The 22072-nt window shown below is 42.5% G+C and overlaps 1 protein-coding gene across 3 annotated transcripts in view; it reads right to left on the bottom strand.

The window, feature by feature from the left end:
• Positions 1 to 19618, bottom strand: part of slc16a1b (solute carrier family 16 member 1b) — a 32604-nt gene extending 12986 nt beyond the window's left edge. The window contains exon 1 of one of the 3 annotated variants that reach the window (XM_017693497.2): positions 19542 to 19618. The gene's annotated coding sequence lies outside the window, so the exon portion shown is untranslated. Of the gene's footprint in view, positions 1 to 17407; positions 17570 to 19541 lie in introns of those variants that run through there. The other 2 variants (XM_017693496.2, XM_037535911.1) reach the window with 2 other exon arrangements.
• Positions 19619 to 22072: the final 2454 nt, after the last annotated feature.

Below are 22072 nucleotides of genomic sequence, written 5' to 3'. Positions count from 1 at the left end.
GCCCTACTATTACTACATAGACACCTAATAATAATAATAATAATTTGAGCTGATCAATTATTCTCCAGTTATTAGCCTTTAAATGTAAAATGCAAACTAGATGCAGTTACCACCTGGGATGAGAAAATGTAAAATAAGTAAGAAAATAAGTAAGGACACTGCATGGGTCTTACAATAATAAGTATTCTTTACATTGGAGCTATAGTACCTTCAGAGAGCAGCAGTGAGTAATGATTGAGTTACAGTTGGGAGCTACCAAGTATAAACATATGGAGTAAGACAGCAAAGACAATTCAACCATTTGTTGATGCTTGTACTTTCCCGATAGTCAGGACTGCCCACAATACAGTTCTACTCACATACAGAAAGTGATCAGTTTTCTTTTAAGTATTATAAATAACTAACTAGCAGGACGACTTGCTAATGGGATACGGAAATCTGTTCCTGATAAAGAGAAAATAGTTTAAAATTAGATTTATTTATTTATTTAAAAAAGTAAACCACACACCCACACAAAACAATCTTATGGCTCCTAAAAAGTACTGTGACCTTGGCATGCTACCTGGGGCTACCGCCCATGTGAGGCCAATAATATATACGAACAGAACTGTGACTATGATTTCCTAATGACAACCAGAGCTGTCTGCCACTCTGCATCTGAAATATGATCAGGATGTTTGTATTACTGTCTGCGTCACAGAGCAGCTTTGCTGATACAAGATCTCAAAGTATCCACTGAGCTGCTCACCACCTTCGGCTGATCTGGAAAAATATGAACAGAGAAGCAACTCCCAGTTTCAGTAATGCCAAATAAATTCTTTGGACCAAAACAAAGTGAAAGCTTCCAAGACTGAGTCTATGAAGCCTTGCAGAAAGCTCTCCACTGTGCTCCCTATATGCTTTTAGTTGCTGGAGCCAAATTTACTCAGGTGGCCATTAGTAGGACACATCTTTCAAAACGCAGCCCGTCTGCATTCGTAGGTGTCCGTGGATGTCTAAACAAATATCACCATCACCACACACATCTTGTCTCCAGCTCCCATATATCAGTCACCCTCACAAAACACACGTAGAACCTCTGCAAAAGTCCTGATCTGTTTTTATCCTTTCAGTCTTACTGTAGAACGTACCAGAACGGCTATAGACTAAAAGCAGGGTATTTAACCAACTTTCCTCTACATGCCAGTTTCACACCAAAGCAATGGAGGTCCAACAATAATCTGGGTGAAAATTTAGAACCTAATGCCTAATCATGCCACATTTGCAGAGTTGAACATTCTGTTCTTACAACAGTTCCAAGGGCATAGTATTTGGAATTTGCCCTCATCATATGTATGACAGAGCTCAAGGCCACCACCAAAAAAACAAAAGCTGCATTTTGGACTGTAACCTCAAGTCATCCAGGTTACTCCTGACATTGTACAGCCTTTTGCAGTTCATCTTCATAGCCTACATTTATCCCACCAAAGGGGAAAAAAAAAAAAAAAAGAAAAAAAAAAAAAATCAGAATTCCAAAATTTTATATATATATATATATATATATATATATATATATATATATATATATATATATATATATATATATATATATATATATATATAAAAAAATCCTAATTTATTTAATAAACATCCAAATAGTGGAATGTTCAGATCCACCCTTACTGCAGTCATGAACCAAGAACTGAAATGTGTAGCTTGCTATTTTTTTCTTTAAAGATAAATGTTTGTCTCCCTCCCTTTTCAAAATGTTATGCCCATGTCTACAGCTACAAATAAGAAGCCAATTTCAGCCTCCCAAGCAAACCCTGTTGGTTTGTTTTTAAGTGGTGAGCAGTGAAGTACATCAATAGTGTCAAATTAATTTGATCCATGTGTCTTTGCTGCCATTTAGTGTACTAAATATTTTCCCTCTGTACACAACACTGCAGGAGGCCATGGCAGACCCACCTCCTCATTATAATGGAACAAAAATGTTCTCTACACTCTGCCATGTCATGATTCTGTTCTTACAACAGTTCTAACAGCACAGTACACTATATTGCCAACAGTATTCGTTTGTCTGCCTTCACACATATGAGCTTGAGTGACGTCCCATTGTTGATCCATAGGATTTAATATGATGTCTTCCCATCCTTTGCAGCTATACCAGCTTCAACTCTTGGGAAGGCTTTCCACAAGGTTTAGGAGTGTGTTTATGGGATTTTTTTTTTACCATTCTTCTAGCAGCACATTTATGAGGTCAGACACTGATGTTGGACAAGAAGGCCTGGCTTGCAGTTGCTGCACGAATTCATCCCAAAGGTGTTCCATGGGGTTGAGGTCCGGAGGTTCAGGCCGGTCAAGTTCTTCCATGCCAAACTCGCTCAAAAATGTCTTTATGCACTTGCTTTGTGCACTAGTGTGCAGTCATGTTGGAACAGGAAGGGCCATCCCCAAACTGTTCCCACAAAGTTGGGAGCGTGAAATTGTGCAAAATCTCTTGATCTGCTGAAGCATTAAGAGTTTTCAGGCACTAGGGGGCTGAGCCCAACTTCTGAACAACCACCCCATACCATAACCCAACCCCCCCCCCCCCCCCATATATACATATACATATACATCAGATTGCCAAACGGAGAAGAGCGAGTCATCACTCCAGAGAACACGTCTCCACTGCTCTAGAATCCAGTGGCAGCGCTTTACACCACTGCTTTTCGATCTGTAGCAATTGACTGCAGAAAGTTGGCAACCTCAGGGCACTATACGCCTCAGCACCCACTGACCCCGCTCTGTCATTTTGCATAGCCTACCACTTTGTGGCTGAGTTTGTCATTCCCAATCGCTTCCACATTGTTAACACCCCTGACTGTTGACTGGAATATTTAGTAGCGAGGAAATTTCACAACTGGACATCCTATTATGGTACCATGCTGGAATTCACAGAGCTCCTGAGAGCGAACCATTCTTTCACAAATGTTTGTAGAAGCAGTCTGCAGGCCTAGGTGGTTGGTTTTATACACCTGGGGCCATGGAAGTGATTGGAACACCTAAATTCAATGATTTGGATGGGTGAGTGAATACTTTTGGCAATGTAGTGCGTGTAATTTGCCCACACCATGTGTATGATTAAGCTTATTCACCTTTTCCAAGGTCAAATTCAAGCACTTAAGGTCCATTTGAGCTTTTCCAGCACCCTACAGCTGAAATAAATTACATAAGTAAATATACACAAAAAATAATTACTTCACTTTTATAACATTAAAAAGAAATGTTAATATGCTATAAACAACCAGAATTGTGTTTGGTAATAGCTAATAGATAAGAATTGAGCAGCCAATGGTTGCTTAGCAACAATACCCTATTCTAAAGGAACTACATTTCTTACTGGAAAACTTTATCGGTTATTATTAATAGATAATGATCTAAAACGTTGTGCATGTTAATATTTGATGTTTGCCACCATTTTATAAGAGCAATAAGCCAATCGAGACTCTGCGTTACTGCGATTTTATCATGGGGAACGGAGTTTTAGGCACTCTGCTTCGCAAAGAAAACCCTTCCCTGCGATAAAATCGCACTAACTTGCAGCCTCTTGTGTCTTATTGCTTTAGTACAAGCTAAGACACATAATATAAAAGAAAGATTTACTCTGCTTTTAGCTCAGCTATAGCTGCACTTTCCATTGGACCTTAAAAGGTGCCTGAAGCACCAGAGGGCAACTGCTGTACTATTTCAGGTGGAACTTAAGGTAGGACAACTCTAACAAGAAGCTGATTTCAACTTCATGACTTCAGTTTTTGACGGGTTCTAGTTGCAGATAAAACATACCCAGAAACCAACTGGGGTGACTATAAATGCAAGTCGTCTCCAAATTATCAACGTTAGTCTTAAATCATTATCACTACCTTTTAGCTACTAGCAAGGATGAGATTGTCAGTGTTATGGTGACCAGGAGTCTTCAGGGTTAGTGTGAATTAGCAGTTATGCATTAACTCAAGTGTTTAAGACCATTTACTGTTAACTTAAAATGATCAGCAGAGCTTTATTTTACTGCCAAAGGAGGATCTTTATTTTAGCCTAAAAATCAAACTCTGCTGTGGAGCTGCAACAGGACAATAAAAGTGTCACATTTTGCTGAGCCATTTTAAATGAACGATGAGAGTCAGCTCCCGTCACAGAGCAGTTTCTTTTTTGTAACTTGACAGTTACAACGGCAGGGTGTTTGGGTGATCCTCTCTGTTGCAGTGTAATAAAGAGCCTTTAAGGAGCCAAAAGAGTCAGTGCTCCAGGCTGAGCCAAGCCAAATGATCTTGGTTCACCAAAAAGAGCCTAAATTCCTAGACGTGCAAGAGATTCCAGGCAGAGCGGTTTTCATTTTAGGCTGCGACTTATTTTATTTCTAATAACAGACCTATTTAGGCAGACAGCTACTTGTTGTGAAAGAAACGCAGTTACAATTTCAAGCACTTTTATCAAAAACACCAACTTCAAAACAAGAACATTCAAATTCAAGCATTTTCAAGGATTTCAATCACCTGTAAGTACCCTGCAAATGAATTCTCCAGACAGCAGAGCTGCCATAGGGCCAGGTTCACAGATCTAGTTTGATCCAGACCAAGCAAAGCATCCCTGCTCTGAGCTTGTGTCTTCTGTGAAGTGAGCTAGTTTCCACTGGAAGCCGGTCCCTTGTAGGCACACATGTTCAAAACTGAAATCTTTACCATACTACTTATTAAAAATAAATAAATTAATAAAAAAAATATTAGGCAGACAAAATTGAATAAGGTTTAGCTAATTGCAAATGGGGCTATTTGGCATTTGAGATGTCAAATCCTCACTGAAGGCCAAAGAGAGGGCAGAGGGTGGGTGTTTAGTGAGGGTAGTTTTTCAGGGGGTGTGTAATGGGTGTGTTCCAAAGCCAAGGGCAGGGAGGTGACTGCCGGCTACAAGCCCAGTCATGACATAGCAGAGTGTAGGGAACATACTGCCACTCTCACATTACCTAAAGTTAATCATACCAGACTGTAGTTGTCTAAACTTGTTAAATCATTTGAGTCGTCTCTGCCTGTCATGACGCAGTTCAATTGTCTTTTGTTCCATGATACACCTAGCTTATTGAACAAAATAATTAATGCATTATTAGCCATAAACAAATAGTAAGGTCTTCTGAAAATCTAAGGAGAAATGCTCCCTGTTTGGTGTCTCCAAATATGTCTCAAGAACACAGGCCATGCCAGACCTACCTCCTCACTAGTAGTGTTGTAGAGGGGGAAAACCATTTAGTAAATAAATAATTCATTTGTTTCTTTTTTCAGGGACATAAATGTAGGCCATGAAATTCTCAAATTTTCTGAAAACGCCACTAAAGTGAGAAGAAAGAGCTCCCTCAGTAATAGTAGTCATGATCGAATCGACAATGCAGCAATAATATCAGTAATAGAAAACCTTTTCTCCCCCACTTTTGACCTGAAGACAAAGCTAACAAAGCTTGATTGCACCCAATTTAAGCTTCAAGTTAATATCTAGACTTTTGAAAACCAAAATAATTTGGTGTATATTCCCTCCCATACAATATGATTACATACCACCCTTTCAAAGAGGTGTAAGCATACAGTGAAACGATGTGTAAATTTTCCTTCCATGTCCAGTATTGCATTTTTGTTTTTTTTTTTGGCTCCATATTCTCTGTTTAGCAAATCATCACCTGGAAGTGTGGTGCCTGTTGCATGTTGGTGACGTCTGAGCAATGATGTTTCAATCCAGGTAATAAGAAGAAAACAGATCCTTCATCCAGTACGAATTGGTCAAAGTATACCCTAGTAAAACTAATCCATCTTAAATAGGGCTTGACAGAAATAACATTCAAAAAGTGGCAGAAAATGCAGAGATCGTTTGGTCACAGCACTGAACTTAATTTTTCAAAGCTGACACACTCACAGATTTTACAATTGAACAGAACTTTTTTCCTACATAATAAAGCACATGTAAAAGAATGAACAACTGCATAGCCTAGTCACAACAGTGATGTCCAATTAGAACCTACACCTAAACTCCCTCATGCAGTTTAAGCCATACTGGACAATGTTTCCCACTAATACCATAGCTTATTGCTCATCATATATTCAAAGGAAAACAAACAATGTTGGTTTAGTGTTAAGCATTCAATTTGGTTGTTATCACTGAAATTAACTTGGGCATATAAAAATACAACTTTGGTTGCACTTCTGTCTGACAATTACATTAGAGTAAAAATGCAGAAGCTAGAATGAAATTACTGGCAGCACAATACCACACCCTCTCCTTGGATCACCACCTTATCGTGGGGTTTGCGTGCTTGAATGATCTTAGGAGCTATGTTGTCTGGAGCAAAAGCTCCTGGTAGGGTCTCCCATGGCAAACTGGTCCTAGGTGACAGGTCAGACAAAGTGTGATCCATAATAACCCCTATGAAGACACAAAAACAGGACTTGTGTACCCTGCCCGGAACAGGGTTACCGGGGCCCCACCCTGGAGCCAGGCCTGGGGGAGGGGCTCGCCAGCGAGCGTCTGGTGGCCGGGCATTTACTCATGGTGCCCGGCCGGGCCCAGCCCGAAGGAGTTACATGAGGGGCAGTAGTAGGGGTTCGGTGCGTTGTGGATCGGGCAGTGTCCAAAGGCGTGGGCCTTGGCGTTCTGATCCTCGGTTGCTGAAACTGGCTTTTGGAACTTGGAACGTTACCTCACTGGCGGGGAAGGAGCCCGAGTTGGTGCGCGAGGTTGAGAGATCCCGGCTAGATATAGTCGGGCTCACCTCAACACACAGCTTGGGCTCTGGGTCCAATCTCCTTGAGAGGGGCTGGACTTTATTCTTTTCTGGAGTTGCCCATGGTGAGAGGCGGCGGGCAGGTGTGGGCTCTCTCATAGCCCCTCGACTCGGTGCCTGTATGTTGGTTTTCTCCGGTGGACAAGAGGGTAGCTTCCCTACGCCTTCGGGTTGGGGAACGGGTCCTGACTGTTGTCTGTGCTTATGCACCGAACAGCAGTTCAGAGTACCCAGCCTTCTTAGAGTCCTTGGGAAGGGTGCTTGAAAGTGCTCCTCCTGGAGACTCTATTGTCCTACTGGGGGACTTCAACGCTCACATGGGCAATGACAGTGAGACCTGGAGGGGTGTGATTGGGAGGAATGGCCTCTCTGATCTGAACCCGAGTGGTGTTCAGTTTTTGGACTTCTGCGCAAACCACAGTTTGTCCATCACGAACACCATGTTTGAACACAAGGATGTCCATAAGTGCACATGGCACCAGGACACCCTAGGCCGCAGTTCAATGATTGACTTTGTAGTCGTATCATCGGACTTGCGGCCATGTGTTTTGGACACTCGGGTAAAGAGAGGAGCTGAACTGTCAACTGATCACCACCTGGTGGTGAGTTGGATCAGGTGGTGGGGGAAGATGCCGGTCAGACCAGGCAAGCCCAAACGCATAGTGAGGGTTTGCTGGGAACGTCTAGCAGAAGAACCTGTCAGATTGATCTTCAACTCACACCTCCGTCAGAACTTTGACCAGATATCGGGGGAGGTGGGGGACATTGACTCAGAATGGGCCATGTTCCGTTCCTCCATTGCTGAAGCGGCTGACTGTAGCTGTGGCCGTAAGGTAGTTGGTGCCTGTCGGGGCGGTAATCCTCGAACCCGGTGGTGGACACCCCAGGTGAGAGATGCCGTCAAGCTGAAGAAGGAGTCCTACCGGGCATGGTTGGCCTGTGGGACACCAGAGGCAGCTGGCAGGTATCGACAGGCCAAGCGATCTGCGGCTTCAGTTGTTGCCAAGGCAAAAACCCGTGTATGGAAGGAGTTTGGTGAGGCCTTGGAAAGTGACTAAGTCGGCTCCGAAAAGATTCTGGCAAACCGTCAGGTGACTCAGAAGGGGAAAGCAGTGTGCCACTAGCACTGTATATAGTGGAGATTGTGTGCTGCTGACTTCGACTGAAGACGTCATTGGGCGGTGGAAGGAATACTTTGAGGACCTTCTCAATCCCACCGACACGTTCTCCAGTGAGGAGGCTGAGTCTGGGGACATGGGAATAGGCTTGTCCATTACTGAGGCCGAAGTCGCTAAGGTAGTTAAGAAGCTCCTTGGTGGCAAGGCTCCAGGGGTGGATGAGATCCGCCCTGAGTTCCTCAAGGCTCTGGATGTTGTGGGGCTGTCTTGGCTGACACGCCTTTTCAACATTGCGTGGACATCGGGGGCGGTGCCACTGGATTGGCAGACTGGGGTGGTGGTGCCTCTTTTTAAAAAAGGGGACCGGAGGGTGTGTTCCAACTACAGGGGAATCACACTCCTCAGCCTCCCTGGCAAGGTCTATGCAGGGGTACTGGAGAAGAGAGTCCGGCTTATAGTCGAACCTCGAATCCAGGAGGAACAGTGCGGGTTCCGCCCTGGTCGTGGAACACTGGACCAACTCTTCACCCTCTCCAGGATTCTGGAGGGTTCATGGGAGTTTGCCCAACCAGTCCACATGTGCTTTGTGGATCTGGAGAAGGCATTCGACTGTGTTCCCCGGGGTATTCTGTGGGAGGTGCTTCGGGAGTACGGGGTACATGGCTCTTTGCTACGAGCCATTCAGGCCCTGTACAAACAAAGCTGGAGTTTGGTTCGCATAGCCAGCAGTAAGTCAGACTCGTTCCCAGTGAGAGTTGGACTCCGTCAGGGCTGCCCTTTGTCACCGATTCTATTCATAATTTTTATGGATAGAATTTCTAGGCGCAGTCAAGGGATGGAGGGTGTCCGGATTGGTGACCTCAGGGTCACATCACTGCTGTTTGCAGATGATGTGGTCCTATTGGGGACATCAGGCCGCGAACTTCAGCTTTCGCTGGATCGGTTTGCATGGTTCTCAGGCGGAAAAGGGTGGAGAGCCCTCTCTGGGTCGGGGATAGGCTCTTGCCTCAAGTGGAGGAGTTCAAGTATCTCGGGGTCTTGTTCACGAGTGATGGTACAAGGGAGCGGGAGATTGACAGGCGGATTGGTGCTGGGTCAGCAGTGATGCGGGCTCTTTACCGGTCTGTTGTGGTAAAGAAAGAGCTGAGCCATAAGGCAAGGCTCTCGATTTACCGGTCGATCTACGTTCCCACCCTCACCTATGGTCATGAGCTTTGGGTAATGACCGAAAGAATAAGATCGCGAATACAAGCGGCCGAAATGAGTTTCCTCCGCAGGGTGTCTGGACTCTCCCTTAGAGATAGGGTGAGAAGTTCAGTCATCCGGGAGAGACTCGGAGTAGAGCCACTGCTTCTTCACGTCGAAAGGAGCCAGCTGAGGTGGTTCGGGCATCTGGTTAGGATGCCTCCCTCGGGAGGTGTCACAGGCGAGTCCACCTGGGAGGAGACCCCGGGGAAGACCCAGGACACGCTGGCGCGACTATATCGCCCAGCTGGCCTGGGAGCGCCTCGGAATCCCCCTTGGAGAGCTGGTGGAAGTGGCTGGGGAAAGGGAGGTCATTGCTTAGGATGCTGCCCCCGCGACCCGAACCCCGGACAAGCGGAAGATAATGGATGGATGGACGGACGGACGGACAGACGGACAATACCACACGAGGTGGACACAATGACATGGGTATTTTTTTTATACATCATTCAGCAAATGTCTGCATGTAAGCAAGCAGACTAAACGAATGCAATGACAGTGGGTAATTACAGCATTTGCTCACAGGTATTAGTCAGAGCAATCTATGGCCTTTAGGCTGACTGCTAAGGCAGAAAGGCCAGTCCAATAAAACTCATTTATTTAGTCCACCTTCTAAGAGAAAACCGTCATCATACAGAACATGGAAAAAAAGTTTAACAGAAACAACAGAAGACAAGCAAAGCATCCATATCTTGAACGTCACAAGCAGGAAGTTGTACTTCCTGCAGGTGATCAGTAAGACAGTAATATCACAAAAACAGACACTGCATTAGTAACTTCAGAGATTCTCGGACCTATGACAAGTTAAAGAGAAAGGCAGTGCTTAGACACCAGACCCCTAGTCCGCTTACAACTAAGAGCTGGGCGATATGGCCAAAAATGTTATCACGACAAAATTCATATCAGTCATTATCCATACATATCGTGATAAATGTCCTATCATTATTTCCTTCAATTTTGAGGCTGATTTTTGCTCCTGGGTGACTAATCAGTTTTAAACTATCCTTTATGATCAGAACAAACACTCAAACAGTGGAACATTTCACAAATGTCATGAGACAGTGGGAGAAAGTGTCTGGTGAGCTGTTTTTAATCAGCTGGAAAAGCATGGCCTTTTTGTTTTTGTAATGGTCATAATTTAAGAAAAACATTTTTAGCTGTCTGGTGACAAGTCTTCGGCTATCCTATTACAAATGCTAAACAAGTGGCCAACAACAGTGCAAAACTGTTTAGTTTCTCAAACAGCAAATATTAGCTGGCTCATTACATCAGTCATGGTCACAACACCTTACTGGCATCAGTCCTGCCGCATCCATGTCTGAGCATATCCTAGTATTCAGACACCAGCTAGCAGACATCTGGATTTCTTTATAGTAGTTTGAGGGCTGAACTGAAATATATGTAACACCAGTCAAACAGTCATCCTTTCAGGTATGTTTTTAACTGAAAGCAGTGCTTTTGTGTCTTGTTTGATCTACAGCATCAACAGTTCGCCATGTTGTGCAAGTAACAGAGCGCTGCTTCAAGTTAGCCACCTGCTAAAAACAGCTAGCCTGTAAAGATGGCGTTCCCCCACTCTCCAATAGCTCACAGCTTCCTCAGTTTACTTTTTTTTTTTTTTTTTTTAAACCAGGGCTGTTACTGACATGAACCCACCACATTCACCATTGCTTGGGAATGCACTAATACTTGATTATGACTTTTTGATGGAGCTGTAGTTGTGAGAATTGTGATTTAATGCTGCTAAAGGATGTACAGAAAGAAGTTCACTGTATGACAGTACAGTTACAGCACTTATCTTGTCACACTTGGTCACAGGAGAAAAGATCACCGATTGCTCCACTTAAACAGGGAATGTATAACTCCATGTTTCAGTTGCTAAAGCATATTTGGCAACCCTTCTTTACTGGTTGGTCCCTCCTTCTCCGTTTAAAAAGTGCACCCTCTCCTGGCAACTGCAGAGTAGTGTCTTTCCTTACAGTAGAAAACACCACCAGGTCTTTCACTAGTTTTTCTGAAAATCACTAACTTGACACACCCTGGAATGGACCAGTAGGTCATACCAGCCATCATTTAGCAGCCTGAAGCTTTTAGACTCATAGCAAGTTGTAGCAAGGTTATTCTGTGTGAATGGAAAGCAAAGTTATGCTATGGTCCATTTTCTCTGCACACCAGAACAGGCCTTTGAGCAGCATATAACAAAACCTGACGTGTTCATAGGCACACATGGTCCAACTACAGGTCTCTCTGCACTTCAGGAATCTTTTAGGGACAAAAAGAATCCAGACAGGTACGGTGAAATAAAGGTGCTCCTGAGCATGCCTGCTACTTGTCTTCATCAAATTCTCAAACATCTGCTCTAAAGCACAGCAGCACCAACTTTGTACACTTTTTCCAAAAGAGAAAAATATTGTGGAATGAGAGAGACACACACTCCTGGATCCAGGATCAGTGGAACAGGCGGACATTACCACAACTGATTTCTACTTTATTTTCACTTATTTTTCTACTTCTATTTTTGATGCTGAAAAGAAATTCCAACCTCAATTAGTGCAATCTGCCAATCTGGGTTAGTATCAGCACTAACTCATCTATAAACAGTAACCTACATTGCTGTGCACTTGTCATAATTGTCTTTCATAGTTATGAAGGGATGGGTAGTTACGGCTTCATATTACCTCAAACAAAATAATCAGAAGTAATTTCAATTAATACTCTATCAGCTGACACCATGATAAGGAAGAGGGAGGGGAAAAATTGGGATCGATGCATCTCAGTCTCCTACACTCTCCCCTATCAGTTTAGTGGTACACTGTTCTGAAGGAACAAATGTCAGCCCAGTGTTGGACTATAACATTTGAAGAGATGCATCAAAGTAAAAGGTGCACATCAGCAGTTACTAGCCAAAGATGGCATGCCAGCCAGATTCACAACTCCTGATCTCTCCACACTGCTTCTCTCACTCAGGCACAAACATCATGCGAACTGCATTTCTTATCCATCTCAGATACATGGCTCTACACTAATCTTCCCCACCCAACCTCTCAGCCCCGAGTCTGTCCCTCTATCACTTCCCAACTCACTCCCTTTCACGCAACACCCCCCCACCCGTTCTCTATCCCTTTCCCTCTCTGTATGCAAATTAAGTGTAAAAAAAAAAAAAATCTCCGTATGCATCAAGAATTATTTACCCCCTTAGATCTAAAATGCAACTACTGGCCTCTGCCATTCACACAGTGCTAACAATAGACCAGCATGTTGACCTTTCTATTCACAAGGATTCTTTTACAAGTACAACATACAGCACTGTTGTGGTCATTACGCACACACAATTTTTGCGACACCATTACTCTGAATAGATATAGACCTGAAGTTGTGCGTTATTCCATAGTCAGTGATTTGTCCATAATTGGATCTCTAAGAAAATTCTCTATGAGAACACATTGTGAAACATCATGAAGGGCAAACAAACATTTTTATAGTGAGAGATATTAAGCTTCTATCTTCTGACCTGAGGAAGGTCCGCTCCCTCCACTGTTTGTCCCATCTGCTGATCTGAGGTGGTCAACTCCCTGCATTGTTGGTATGGCCCTTTGATTGCCGACCATAAGGTCACACAATAACCCTCCAGGGTGGCAACCAACAAGGAGTGTTGATGTTCGCCATCCTTGCAGGGAGTCGCACCTCTGTCCTTTTGATAGGGTAATCATCACCCCCCTGCTTAACCCCCTCTTCTTTATCACCCTCATTCCCCTCGCATACCGCTGCTTAACCCCTCTTCTTCATCCCCCTTGCTTACCCCCCCAAAACTCCTCTTCCTCACCTTTATCCTCCTCCCACAATTGCCAGTGTATAAGGTCCTCCTGAAATATTCTCGACTAAGCTGTACCCACATTTCCTGTGTGTCAATAAAGTCAAGTCTACACTGAAGGTCTCCTGACTTCTGAATCCTGAAAGCTGAATTTCTAACAAGTGTAAAATAATTTTAAAACCTCTTTGTATTGTCATCCATTAAAATGTTAAGTCTTTGCCTTCTCCTTTAAAGCTGCAAATTTGGAACGTGTTTTTTTGGACAGCAATATGAAACAAAAAAGAAGGAGAATCCATTTCCAAACCATCCTCATCATACTTTCTGAAAAACCATACCTAAATATTGATTAGAAGACATCTCAGAAATAAAGCACTTAGTCAATGGAGACAGTACAGAGGGGCAAATGACCATAGTTGATTACTGCCTAATTTACGCCACCTCGTATCTTCAATGCTGCCCAAACTCTTGCCTAAACTATGTGGCAAAATGGGAGGAGCTCCAAATAGTCAGCAAAACAAAGGTCTTCCAATGCAAGCAAAAGACAATTAATGTGCAAATATACAGAACCCAGTATCAACATCAAAAATTTATGCGAGTCAGACTAAAGACCTCGCCCATTAACACACACACACACACACACACACACACACACACACACACACACACACACACACACACACACACACACACACACACACACACACACACACACTTGCAGCTCTGAATTTGATAAAGTTGAGACTGCTCCGGTCCATGAGATTTGGAATGAGCATATGGCTCCAGACTCTTTAATGACACCATCCAAACAGCACTCAAACTCTCATCAGCTACAATTAAAACAATACATTATCAGGCATGAGAAGAAGAGATCTGGAGAAAAATGCCTGCTCTGTGAAGAGCTCCTAACTCACAGTTACTGGAGGACTTCCAAACTCTAAGTGCACCCACATTCAGGTATTCAGCCAATAAAAAGAGAAATATGTTGTCAAAAATACTGATCTGAAGATGGATCAGAAGGGTGAGGGAGAGGGGGAAAAAAAAACTTTAAAAACCCCTAAAAGGATGGTTATTTCTTGCCTAATTACCTGGTGTTTACCTAGTTTCTTTTCCTAACAAAATTAAGGTTGACTGTTCATTTAAAAACTGACTCACCCAGGCAACAGTGAGCAGGCACAGCATCAGCCCTTCTTGCTTTTTATTACAAACCCACTTGCTTTACAACTGAGCAATTCTCTAAGAGCTCAGAGAGCAGTGTAGCCATTTCCACAAAAGCGCACAGTTTAGGTCAGTCTTTTCCCACACAAAAGTGAGACTAGAGTAACACTGGTAATCAAAACCACATCAGTGTTGGATTACTAACAGCGTCAGCGGCGACTAATTGTAGTGCATTTAGGCATTATAACGGAGTACTGACCCAACTTTGACTAGGACACTTTAGCAGAATGACAATGGCCAAAATATCTGAAAAATATTTTGTTTTAACACAGAGGTGCTCCTGCTTTCTGCCAGGTTCACCTTTCAAAGAAGAAACAAGACAGCCACATGAACTTTGTACCAGCATTGTACAAGCAGCACAAATACTAGCTGTAGGTCTTCTCATGCTCATTAAAGTTAAAGTTAATAGCTGGCAATGGATTAGCTTCAAGGACAGCTTCTGTCTGTCCACATCCAGCGAGTGCACTAGCATGATTTAAACAACTTTGAGCAAGTCCTTATAGGGATGTCATAAATGTTTATCATCTTAAGCCATGGGTTTTTCCACTGCACAGATTCCACATGCACAAGATACACAGTGGTAAACCCAAATGAACTATAAAATTAAAAAAAAAAACAACCTTTTAAATGGGTGTGGGAGAAGATTACAACACTACTATTGGCAAATTCTGCCCACAAGTCAGTCTGAGGAATAGAACATCAGCAACTCTGGCTTTTATCATCGATTTCTTAATCCTAATGTGCTTACCATTTACGGCAAGTCTTATGATTGAATAACATGTATACCAACACCCTTTCCGTACTAGTGTGAGCTCTGTTCCACCTACTTAATGAACAAGAGCTGTCCTAAATTAGCAGAGAGGTGGACTTTAAGTCCACCCCAGAGAGCCCCTGCATGGAAACTATCCTGAAACATATGACAGTGATGTCTGGCAGCAGACCACACCAGACATTCATAGAGACAAATAAAGGGTTGCCATTACTGGACATACTGGAAGAGTGATTCACCAGTGTAGAGGAGAAAAGTTCACCTTGTAACTCACAGGACAAAGAAAAGCCAAGCAATTTCTTCACACTACTAAGGAGATGAGGAGAAAGATGACGGAAGGAAATGCACTTTCCGCTAATTTTCTCAGTCAGCTAATTATCATTCCAGCTGGGAAAGTTTATAAAAAATAAAAAATAAAAAAAAAAAAGTGTCCCAAACAACATGCAAAGCTATACGCACTAGGCAGTATGGGATGAGAGCTCCAATTCTATACACCATACAGACTGGTTTGGCTCACATTATTAGAGATCCCCAAGTATTTTTAAACAGCCAAAGAGCACATTGGCTATATAGTTTTAAATTTCAGTGTTCTGTTTTTAATTGTGCTATTATGTTTTATAGATGTTGGATTTAATCTGCTACAGACTTAATACCACACGTAATAGGGATGACAACCTTATTGTACACCAGAGGAGCAGAACATTTAGGCACCCATAACCCTGAAGGACTCAAATGGCTGCAGGTTTGCATGGAACCAAGCAAAGGGAATCAGGTGGGCTTCTGCTTGATTGGAAAAAACCTTGCAGCACACCCCTTTGTGAATAATGCTGGCCTTACACCAAACAACTAGGTGATCTCACTGTTGCGGACAAATTTCTAAATTTTTTAGTGTAAGCTGGTCAGGATGACTCGTCAGTGTTTTTCTTGTCTTGATAAAATCAACCATGTTTAATATTAATCATAAATTTTAAGCCTTGGCTCATGCAAATAATGATGTGCCAGGAGCACATATGAGAGACCGAGTGAGTGCAAGTACATGCAAGAGAGAAAGCACCAAGGAAAGTGCATGCATGAGTGCCTGAAACCTCTATAAAAAAAAGGAACTTGTAACGTACAGTAACGTAAGGAAATACGGAGAGGACTTTAAACCGTCGATTATTGATATTTTTTGCCTTGTTAGAGGTTTTTTTTATTTTGATTTTATGGTTTGGTTCATAACACCTAATAAACAACACAGAAACGCTGCATGTTTTGTTGTGTAAATCTTAATACTTTTTATTTAATAACTGCACATTTAACAAGCTAATTAAAACAATACTTTTTAAATGGGCTGTATTACACAGTTCTACAGTGAACTAGGCTGAGCCCAGATCTTCATATGCCCACCCAACACATCTTCGAGTGGAGGGGGGAAAAAAGGTTTCTCTTTCGGCACATTTACACCAGGTGCACGATGGAAAAGACACTGAAAAATGTAGTAGCCATGTTGCAAATATTGACCCTGCAAGATCCCCAGTCTCTACAAAAACAGCCTGTGACTAAAACCTCTGACAACAGGCCTCATTCACCAACTGCTCCTAAGCAGAAATTTCTTCTTAAACCCCACATATATAGTTTTCATGAAGATTGACAATCATCAGTGTTTTATTAGTTATTATTACAGTTATTATTAGATTTGTTCTTAGGTAAGAACAATCTTCTCACACAGGTGTACAAAAGATGCGAACAGTTCAAGGACACGTAATGAATCTTGACTTTGCATGCCAGACTTCAGTCTTTCAAAAAAGTCTTTTCAAAGTCTTCTAGTGTATGATCTGCACACGATTTTTGACCCTTCTTAGGCTGCTAACGTGCGGTTTCACACAACCAAAGCCTTCCGAGTAAGTGAACGTCCCTACGACTACTCGCCACCAATGAGCACGTGAGGTTCGTGACTGCTTACGGCGAGGTGATGAAGAGCTGAGGAGGAACGTAATTCAACGAGCGGCCACACACCGTTCACCGCAGCGTCTCTGACTGCTTAAAAGTCACCGGCAGACCACTCACCACGTGGCAGCCACGACACCAGCTACTGGTCAACCGGTTTACTGTAACAAGTTACGTTAGCCACAACGCTACTTACACACACACCCACCCACACACTCTCTCTCTCTCGAGACGGTGAGTTAGCTAACTAGCACGCGCACACAAGGTATGCGCTTTGGGGCACCACATGTGAGGTGACGTGCATTTATTGTTTATCTACATAATGAAAAAAAAAACAGGACTATGCTCTTAAACATGCGTAAATAAACGTTTAAACAACCGGACCCGTCCCGGTCCTCTCGACTCCGCTTCCAAGCTACATTAAAGCAGCGAGGGATGCTGAGCGCTAACAGACAACGCTAGCTAACCAGATTGGCTAACTAATTAGCTTACTCACTAAAAAGCGCGCTTTTCTCTTCACGTCAGTCATCCTACCGACCTACCTGCCTTTTTGACTCGCAGCGTCCCGTTGTAAACTACTTCTGCGTCCTTCAGTGCCCGTTTTCATCAGAGCTCCAGCCGCACGCGCTGCCCTCTGACTGCTCGAGTTCATAGGTATGCTGCCCTGACCGCTGCGCTTTTCATTAGAGGCATGGCCTGAGCTCCATCTGCGCATGCGCGCCGACACCTTCCCACTATGGTCGAGTGTCCAATTACAGCGGCTGGCGTGTTTGAAGATCGCCTGATTTGATAGGCTTTGCAGTGATGCTAGAGGACAAAGGGGGTTTAGAGCGCAGCAGCCTGTTAACCTTTCTGTCTGTTTTCTGAGTTTTCTCTAACAAGTTGGATTCACAGAAGCAGATTAAGGCCACTGTAAAGCTGAAAGAATTGCGATGAACACGGACATTTGGTCCAAATTTAGTCCGTGTAAACGGTAAAATTAGGCGTTTTCGTCACGCTGGTCACAGGGTCACATCTCTAGTAAAACATTTAATGGCTGGACAGCTTTATAAAGGAGCATTAGCCTAGTTTCAAAGTCTTTATGGGTAAAATGGTGGCAAAGGTAATGATGGCAATTTAAAGTTAATCTATTAAGGATGGTGTAAAGCAGGGGGAATGAACTCCAGTCCTAGAAGGCCGGAGTCCAGCACAGTTTGGAGTTGTTTTTGGCTCAAACATGCCTAAGCAGTTAACTGGCAAGTTAAGGTGGTGCGCTAAGAGCAGGAAGATCAGTCACCTGTGCTGGACACCAGCTCCCCAGGACTGCAGTTCACCACCCCTTGTCTACAGCTTGAGTAATGTGTGTGGTCATGAGAATTTAATTGTCAAAATAAACACATGCATTAAATATAAATGCTAAAATATAGGATTTACCCTCCATTTGTATCATCCATTCTTAATGATTTTTCATTTCAGATCCATGATTGATCAAATTTGTTCCTGAACACCAAGAGGTGGATACTAGATTCAGCTGCTTTAGCGTTTTACCATTTCCTATTTCTTTTCTATATAAATGAACAATAATCTTGCCCTCATCTTCTGTTTTGATTTGTCAGCCACAGAGATAGTCACACATGGAGAGTACTCCAGAGTCAAGCAACTGTAATAAAATCCCTAAAATCCTTCAGCTAAGTACTGCAGCAAACAAAGTCTGCCCTCAAAAGATTGCATCAAGATTAAACTCTAAGCAGATTTATCATAAAAAAGCCTTCAAAGTTTTTAGGGAGAGTTCTTTGGAAGGAGGCCGAGCACTTAGTTGTAAGCAGCTTAGCTCTTAGCTGGAGCCTGTTGTAATTATTCTTACCATTAAAAACTATTTCTGCTTAAGTCAGAGCGTTTCTTCCCATTGTGTCTATCTATCTCTGTCCTTCTGCTTTCTCTTACTCTCTCTGTCTTTCTGTATCTGTCTGCCTCTGTCTGTATCTCTCTCTGTCTCTCTCGTGTCTGTCGTTGTCTGAATCTGCCTCTCTGTTTCTTTCTCTCTGTATCTCTCACATTTTCTCTCAACCCTTTTCTCCCCTTCTCTCATTATCTGTATCTGACTTTTTTCTGAATATCTCTGTCTTTTATCTCTCATTCTTGCTGTTAGTCTCTAGTCTCTTTCTCTCTCTTTCTGTATATCTGTCTCCCTCTGCCTATATTTCTTTCTCCCTCTATCTTCCTACTGTTCTCTGAATCTGTCTTTCTGTCTCTTTCTCCCTGTCTCTGTATGTCTTTTTTCTTTTATCACTATCGCCTTCTTTTCTCTCTTTGTCTTTCTCTGCTTGTATCCCCCCTCTCTCAGGCGTCCTCTCACACTCCTTCTTTCTCTCTCTGTCTGTACCCCCTTCTCCTCCCAGTGTTCTTTGAATCTGTCGTTCGATCTTACTGTCTCTATATCCCTCTCATGCTTTCTCTCTCTTTCTGTATGTCTCTCACCCTATCTCTCTCTCTCTCTCTTCTTTCTGTCTCACACACACACACATGCTTTTCCAGTTGAAAGCATGTGAAATGGCTGCTGAGATTAATTGAGCACTCGAGTAACAAGCATGTGCCCCAGTAAAGGGAGCACTGTACGGGACACAACCCCTCACCCCCATCGCCCCCCCCAAAACCAACTCATTTAACAAAAATTAATTAAGGTAACAAAGTACGTACTGTGTCACAGAATGGTGGCATGGTGTTGTTTTCTTGCTGTGCAAGCTGCACATCTGTTTTTGAGGAAGTGCTGCAACAGGAAGTGCTTTGAGTTGTGCACTTCGACACTTGTTCCAAATGCTTTACTGTGAGTTTAAAAAATGATTCTCTAAAATTCTTCCTTTTTTATGCACTGCATTAATGAATTGAAAGAGTTAGGACATCCTGTTCTACACAGGCCTGTGCTGGAATGGTATAATAAGCAGTGGAACCCTCTGTTCTGCTTACCTCTTAATATTACATGCATGCTTAGGGCAAGTTGTAACACATAAACATAAACATCTCTCTCTCTCTATCTCTATCTCACTCCTGTGCCTTCTATCACCAGCCATCCCATGGCCTTGTATCCTGTTCTCACCTGTGTCAGCTGTCGGAGTACAAAGTTTGCAGAGTTTACTCACAGGCTCTTGCAATAACCCAGAAGACACACCTCACCTTTATCTGTTCAGACAAACACCTCCACCTGCTCTTTTAAACACTTCCAGTGATCTTTGACTATGCCCTAATTATCACTTTACCTATCCTTTACCTGCATTTTGAAAATGTACTTGCCCTGTATCTCCAATCTACACTTTCAACAGCTCAATTGCCTCTTTACCTGTTACTGTTTCACCTGTTATTACCCTTTTCCTGCCTCACTTCCAGCTTTTTTAAACGTCTTCACCTTTACTCTTTACTTGTCCATTAACTGGCCCTATCTCTTTACCTCTATTTAATATGCATTCAAGATAGTCGCTAACTCCATGTTTGCTTAAAATGGAAAATGAAGTTAGTGTATGGTCAAATTTAATAATCTCTCTTCCACGAGTTTTTGTCTGGCAGTTTGTAATCAGTAAATGTCATCACATTTCCAGTTTCTGCATTATAAACTGCCAGACAAATGAATCACCCACCTATTCAGCTTACAGCAGTTTCGCCCCAACCATTCACACTATAAGGATGTTACAAGGAGTGTTTCAGCCTGAACTGCTTTCTAAATGAGGCACAATACAGGGCAGCCCATTAGAACAAAGCTCATTTACATATATTAGTATTCCAAGCAGAGAAACAAAGCAGGTGTTGAAAATCCAGTGGATATGTTGGAAAATGTTTATGTAAAAACAAGACTCCCTTTGGTACATAAAACCACATAACCGTCATATGTGGACCTCAGTGGGGGGATAAAATAGAAGAATAACGTGGGTGATGGGCACTTATATTGAAATATGCTGTACACAGTGCAGTGCTAACAATAATAATAAAAGCTGTTGAACTGCCATTGCACATAACAGGCATACCTTTTCGTTAACAACATAATCCTCCCTCTATTGTCTCTTTGTCTCTGAGCTATGTGCTACGTGCTGTCTTGATGGGTTTTTGTGTAAGAGTGTTAACCACGATCAATCATAAGCAGTTGTAATTATTAAGAAATTTGGGCATATTTTTTAACTTACTAATGTCCATATCTTAATTTTTACATTTACTCATTTTTGTTCTAACTGTCCAGATTGATTGGCTGAAGACTGAATTTTAATTGATCTTGTCTTTTGAACACAGAATTTAAACAGCACTACTGGACGTTCATTCAAGGTATAACTAAACACAGTTTAGTCACTTTAGAACAAGTAGCATTTTTCCTATTTATGTTATGTTGGACTTGAACATAAACTGTACACTAACTGTATATCTACTATATAAAACCATTCAGATTAAAAATACATGTTTACTATATTTTTCTATGCACAATATTTTGCAAACTAATAGTATTACTGGTTGTGTAATATTGATTTGTCTACTTTTCCTCACGCACTGGCCGTCTTAAACTGGCACACTATTTTCAGTTTTTTTTCAGGGACTTCATCGAATGCAGGGATGTATTTGTATCTTTGGCAGTGAAGGAGTTTTTTTTTTATCTAACAGCCACCACAGTACCTTCTCCACCCAGACTCCACCCCTCTGTCCTTCTCTGTTCCCAAACTTCAGAGACATTTTTCTGCTCCAAGCCTAAATATTTGTGAAAGCACCACGCAGTGAAATAAGACAATATTATTGCACAGGTTTAACAGTACAGCCCTGTGGACACAGTAATATAAGATGCTCCTGCATTTTCACCACAGGAATATATGGAATCTGTACAGTTTTGGAAGGTGGTTTAACACGACTGTTATTCTTCTTTTCTTCTCTCTCTCTCTCTTTCTGACCCCCACTTTCTTTTTCTGTCACTTTCATTCTCTGTTTTCTCTTTCTCTCTCTTATTCTCTCCCTCTTTCTCATTCAGCCTCACTCTTGCTGTCTTTCTGCCCCTTCTGTTTTCTCTGTCATTCTGTTTTCCCCTTTCTCATTCTTTCTTTCTCTCTCTCTCATTCTCTTTCTTATTCTCTTTCTCTATTACTTTCTCTTTTGTGCTCTGTCTTTTCTTTCTACCATATTCTTCCTCTCTTTTTATTTCTCGTTATAGCTCTTCCTCCTCTCCTTCTCTGTCATTCTCTTTCTGTTGCTTTGTCTCTCTATCT

This window comes from Pygocentrus nattereri, chromosome 28 (genome assembly GCF_015220715.1).
Source record: "Pygocentrus nattereri isolate fPygNat1 chromosome 28, fPygNat1.pri, whole genome shotgun sequence".
Taxonomy (NCBI): Eukaryota; Metazoa; Chordata; class Actinopteri; order Characiformes; family Serrasalmidae; genus Pygocentrus; species Pygocentrus nattereri.
The sequence above is the reverse complement of the archived record's forward strand: the minus strand, read 5'-3'. Positions and strand labels throughout refer to the sequence as shown.